At 40.6% G+C, this 6,087-nt stretch overlaps 1 long non-coding RNA gene across 2 annotated transcripts; it reads left to right on the forward strand.

Moving 5' to 3' along the window:
* Positions 1-990: 990 nt before the first annotated feature.
* LOC140471101 (uncharacterized) lies at positions 991-5,490 on the forward strand. 2 transcript variants are annotated; one of them, XR_011956855.1, is made up of 4 exons: positions 991-1,139; positions 2,164-2,254; positions 3,109-3,258; positions 4,369-5,490. It is a non-coding gene; the product is annotated as an uncharacterized lncRNA (long non-coding RNA). The 2 variants fall into 2 exon arrangements; XR_011956856.1 differs by lacking the exon at positions 2,164-2,254 and having other exon boundaries at positions 1,074-1,139.
* Positions 5,491-6,087: the final 597 nt, after the last annotated feature.

The following is a 6,087-nucleotide window of genomic DNA, read 5'->3' on the forward strand; positions in this document are numbered from 1 at the left end:
TCCATCTCTCTCTCTCACACACACTCCATCTCTCTCTCACACACACACTCCATCTCTCTCTCACACACACTCCATCTCTCTCTCACACACACACTCCATCTCTCTCTCTCACACACACTCCATCTCTCTCTCACACACACACTCCATCTCTCTCTCACACACACACTCCATCTCTCTCACACACACCCTCCATCTCTCTCACACACACACTCCATCTCTCTCTCACACACACTCCATCTCTCTCTCACACACACACTCCATCTCTCTCTCACACACACACTCCATCTCTCTCTCACCCATACTCTCTCTCGGGGTGGCACGGTGGCACAGTGGTTAGCACTGCTGCCTCACAGCGCCAGAGATCCGGGTTCAATTCCCACCTCAGGCGACTGACTGTGTGGAGTTTGCACATTCTCCCCGTGTCTGCGTGGGTTTCCTCCGGGTGCTCTGGTTTCCTCCCACAGTCCAAAGATGTGCAGGTCAGGTGAATTGGCCATGCTAAATTGCCCGTACTGTTAGGTAAGGGGTAGATGTAGGGGTATGGGTGGGTTGTGCTTCGGCGGGGCGGTGTAGACTTGTTGGGCCGAAGGGCCTGTTTCCACACTGTAAGTAATCTAATCTAATCTCTCACATACACACACACTCCATCTCTCTCTCACACACACTCCATCTCTCTCTCTCACACACTCCATCTCTCTCTCACACACACTCCATCTCTCTCTCACACTCACACACACTCCATCTCTCTCTCACACACACTCCATCTCTCTCTCTCTTTTGTGTTATTTTTTGTGAAAGTGGAAGTATATATCAAGCCGTATTGAAACGTATCCGTCCCCCAATTGGGAGTTTTTTTTCCCTCCAGACTACTTTTTCCTGCTCACCTCGAGAATTCTCAGTCGCCCTTAGCCCTAAATCTGCCGGGAGTAAATTGGGCTGTGTGGACTGTGAGTGTGAAACCGTGGAACATAAAGGTTTTTAAACCAGGCGCTGGGTTTGAATTGGGTCTGTTTTGCAACTTCCGAAAGGGTAGCATATGGTTGGTGGAAAATGCGCCAATCGGGAAAGGGGTGGGGGGTTGAGATGATCGTTTTCCTTTCAGAATTTCTGTGGAATGTCGTTTTTTATCCCAAAGAGCTGTGAGTATTTTTTTTTAATCTCATGCACACATGATAATCTTGTGAATTATTTTCTCTCTCCCTCTCTCTCTCTCTTTCTCTAATACATGTATATGTTATATGAACCGAATTAATTTCTATCTATAAATCCGGTTTAATCCCTCTCTATATATTATTCGAATTAATCTCTCCCTCTCATATATATATATATATCGAATTAATTTCTATCCATCAATCCGAATTAATTCCTCCCTATATATAATCCTTTTTCTAACAATATATTATATATACCGCATTAATTTTTATCTGTAAATCTGAATTAATCTCTCTCGCTCTCTAATATATACACTATACAGACCAAATTAATTTATATCTATAAATCCGAGTTAATCTCTCTCTCTATATATAATCTGAATTAATCTCTCTCTCTCCAATCTATTAAATATCGAATTTATTTCTATGTATAAATCCGAATTAATCTCTTCCTACATATAATCCAAATTAATCTGTCTCTCTCTCTATTGTATAAACGAATTAATTTATATCTGTAAATCCGAGTTAATCTCTATATATAATCCGAATTAATGTCTCTCTTAAATAGAAGTTAATTTGGTTTGTGCATATACAATGTATATATTTAAAATCCGGAGTGATTCCTCTATATGTGTAATCTGAGTGTATCTCTCTATATATAAACTTCCGATTTCTCTATTCAATGTGAATTTATCCATATAATGTGAACTCGTTTCGAAACATAAAAACCGAGTTTATTTCCTTAAACAGGATACGAATTTCTCTCTCGCTAGACAAAATTCTTCTTGAAATATAAAAGCCAAAACTGATTTCTCTCTGTCTCCACCCACCCCCCCCCCCAACAACACCACCGTGTGTGTGTATGTGGATGTGTATAATATGTCTATATAAAATGTATGTGTATATACTATATATATATCCGAATTAATCCCGATATAGAGAATTCGAATTCACCTATAGTTAGGACCCAAATCGATGTCTTTAGATATTAAAACTGCATTTCTTTCATTAGATAAAATTCGATTTTATATGTAAACAACAGAATTGATACCCCCCTCTGTCTCCTTCATCAAATCCGATTTCTGCCTGTCCTCCGTCTGAATGTAAGTGCACCCAAATGAATTTGCCTTTGTATAGAGTCGGACTGTGGCGCTCTTTATCAAGTCCAAATTTAAATATGAAATCTGAATTCATCTCTGTCTAAAAATCTGAATTCCCCTACAGATTCAATATGAATTCGCCTCTATAACGTGAGTTGATCTCTGTACAAAACTTGAGTTTGTTGGTCATTATAAATTTAGATATTATCTATAAAGGTCCCAATTAATTTCCACTTAGGAAATGAATTGATCTGTATCCATGAAATCGAATTCATACATATACAGAATCCGAATTTATCGGTGCCTTGCAGTTTCAGAGATTTAATCTCTGTTCAGAACATATCTCTGTGTCCCTATCTAGCTCTACACATGGAATCCGAATTTGTGCATGAATTTATTTTTGCATATATAAAATCCGATTTTTTTTCTGTTTTCAAAGTGAGTATATCTATATAATATGTACTTATTTCTGCCAATAGAACCCCGAATTTATCTTTTTGTACAAAATCCAGATTGTTATATGAAATCCGAATTTGTTTACGAATTGATCTGCATTTCGAACTTGCCTCTATGTATAAAATTTGAATTTATACATAAAATCTGTTTTTCTCTGTATATAAAGTCTGAATTTATCTACGTATTTAATGTGAATTGATCTATATTCTTTATGTATTAATCCGAATCATCCCTCTCTCTCTCTATATATATATAATGTGAATTTATTTGCACATAAGATACAGGCGAAATTATCTCTGTATAATTTCAAATTTGTATACACTTGGGGCACGTATATTTCTGTGATGTGAATTTATTTTCACCTAATGTAATTTTTAAATATGATGTAAATTTATATGTAGGTTCGTCAAATTGCGAATTTTCTGTCCAGCCTACTTGAACACTGGCCTGAAGTGCCAGTAACCCTAGAGTCGGCATCTCCCCTCGTACCGAAGCGATCCTTTTGGTGTTTTCCCAATCTAACAAGAGTGAGGCCATAAGTGTTTTCCCCGGTCAGTGTGTCTCATTCATCTTGGAGCGAGCAACGCGAGTTAGGTTAAACACCTCTCTCTCCATCTCTCACTCGATTTCTCTTTCCGCCTCTCGCTTGCACTCTGGCGAGAGACTTCCCTTTCTCTCTCTCTGCCTCTCACACACACACACACTCCCTATATCTCTCACATTCTCAATCCTCTCTTTCTATCTCTCTCCGTGTCCACTCTTACCACGCAGGCTCGATTTCCCGTTTTATCTCTCTGTGTCTGTGTGTGCGTCTCTGTCTCTTTGTGTGTCTCTCTCTCTGCATGTCTCCCTGTCTCTCTCTCTCTCTCTCTCACACTGAATTTTTCTCTCTTTCTCTCCCCCCATTGAGAGGGGGGGAATCTATCTGGGGCTAGTTGCAACTGGGATTCAGTTGTGAAAACTCCCAGGGCAAATGGGAACCCGTCGCATTTTGGAAGTTACATTTACTTTGCAAGAAACCTGATTTCGGGTGCAAATTTTGGGCAGGAAGCGGAAGTCCTTGTCATCTCATTCACCGAAAGCCAGCCGCGACAATCATTTCCCTCCCTCTGTATGGATCTGTGTGTCCCCAATATATCTCTACTGGTTCATCTGTATCTATTTGCCTGTCTATCCCTCTCTTCCCCCTCTGTCGGTCTGTCTCTACGTATATATTGAAAAAGAACTCCGTTTCTCAATGTATAATTTCAGCTACATCAGACTGTAAACTTTTGCCATAAATTCTGTGACCGACGATCTTATATTTTAAGGAGCAGCTAGTGCTTCCAATTAAACCTGTTGGACTATAACCTGGTGTTGTGTGATTTTTTTCTTAACCTATTTACCTCTATTAATTTGTCTCTGTTTATCTGTGTCCCTCTCGATTACTCTTCCTGTATCTACTTGTCTCTACCAATCTGTCTCTGTTTATCTGTCTGTGTGTGTCCCTATCTCTCTATCTATTTGCCAGTCTATATCTATTTGTTTGTACCTGTCTGTTATCTGTCTCTGTGTCTGTGTGTCAACCATTTATCTCCATTGATTCCCCTGCCTTTATCTTTTTGTCTGCATCTCTCTGCTTACCTGTCTCTGTCTGTGTCCCTCTCTATCTTACGTTGCAGGCAAGGATTCCCGTGGGCATGGTACATTGGGGAAACCGAGCAAAGGCTACGACAACGGATGAATGGGCACCGCACCAACAATCAACAGACAGGAGGGTTCCCTCCCAGTTGGGGAACACTTCAGTGGTCCAGGACATTCAGCCTCGGACCTTCGGGTGACCATCCTCCAAGATGGACTTCGGGACAGGCAGCAGAGAAAAGTGGCTGAGCAGAGGCTGATAGCTAAGTTCGGTACCCATAGGGAGGGCCTCAACCGGGACCTTGGGTTCATGTCACATTACGGGTGACCACCCACACAGACACTCCTACACACAGACATACACATAGGCACTCCTATACACACACATACACACGGACACATATACACAGACAGACACACGCACACACTCCCACACTCACACGGACATCCTCTCAGAGACTTAGGCCACTCTACACTCATGCACACGCACATACACTCTCTCTCACAGACACTCACAACCCCCCCACCCCAGACACGCACGCAAACTCCCACACTCACACATGTACCCCCTCACAGACTTAAGACACTCTATACTCACTACATACACTCTCTCTCACACTCACAACCCCCACCCTAGACAGACACACACAGACAGACAGACAAAGCCCCACATGCACACATATATATTTTGTGGGGTGAATTTGTACTTGCAGAGTTACATTGTACTGTGCTCAAAAACTGCATGCATTCATGTAGAACTCTGAGCTCAAAAACTGCATGAATTTATGTAAAACTCCGTTATCTCACTTTTTTGATTAGAATCAATCTAAACATCAGGTCATAGACAGAGAACACAGAGGGCCAACACCTTCAACATATTGTCTAGCTTATCACCATTGTTAACAGCTAACCCAAGAATGCAACTTTTTTAAAAAAAGGTTTTGTGATTTACACATTAAAGAAGTGAAATTATCACGGTATTTGAACAGATGAAAGACTCAACAGACAATCCAGGTATTTTTCAATGTATAATTTCAGTTACATGACACTGTAAATTTTTGCTATAAATTCTGTGTTTTAGGATTGAGCCCTCCACTATCACCTGATGAAGGAGCGTCGCTCCGAAAGCTAGTGTGCTTCCAATTAAACCTGTTGGACTATAACCTGGTGTTGTGTGATTTTTAACCTTTCTATCTCGAAAGATTCATCAATCTGTATCTATTTGCCTGTGTCTGTCTCTGCTTATCAGTCTCTCTGTGTGTCTGCCTGTCTGTCTGATTCCCTATCTTTCTCAATTGATTTGTCTGTCTATCTATTTGTGTGTGGCTATCTGTTTATCTGTCTGTGTGTGTGTGTCTGTTTGTGTGTCTATTGCTTTGTCTGTATCTGTCTGTCTGTCTATATCTATCTCTCTCTGTGCGTGTGTCTGTCTGTCTGTATAACCCTGTTTCTCTCTAAAGATTTGTCTGTTTTCCTTTATTTTGTTTCAAAAATCTGTACCTAGGTAGTTTGTACCTAAGATCACACTGTGTGGGATGGTACTGTAATCTTTTGCTGTAATTGCACCTCGTTACTTAAGTACATGACAGTAAATGATATTCTGTATTCAATTTGCCACTCTGTCTCTCTGTTTGTATCTGTCTGTTTGCTTATCTATCTCTGTGTATTAATTGTATTTCTGTGTGTGTCCCTATCTATCTATTGACCCCTCTGCCTGTATCTATTTATCTGTATCAGCCTGTGTCTGTCCACTGACTGTC

The sequence above is a fragment of the Chiloscyllium punctatum genome, chromosome X (assembly GCF_047496795.1).
Source record: "Chiloscyllium punctatum isolate Juve2018m chromosome X, sChiPun1.3, whole genome shotgun sequence".
Taxonomy (NCBI): domain Eukaryota; kingdom Metazoa; phylum Chordata; class Chondrichthyes; order Orectolobiformes; family Hemiscylliidae; genus Chiloscyllium; species Chiloscyllium punctatum.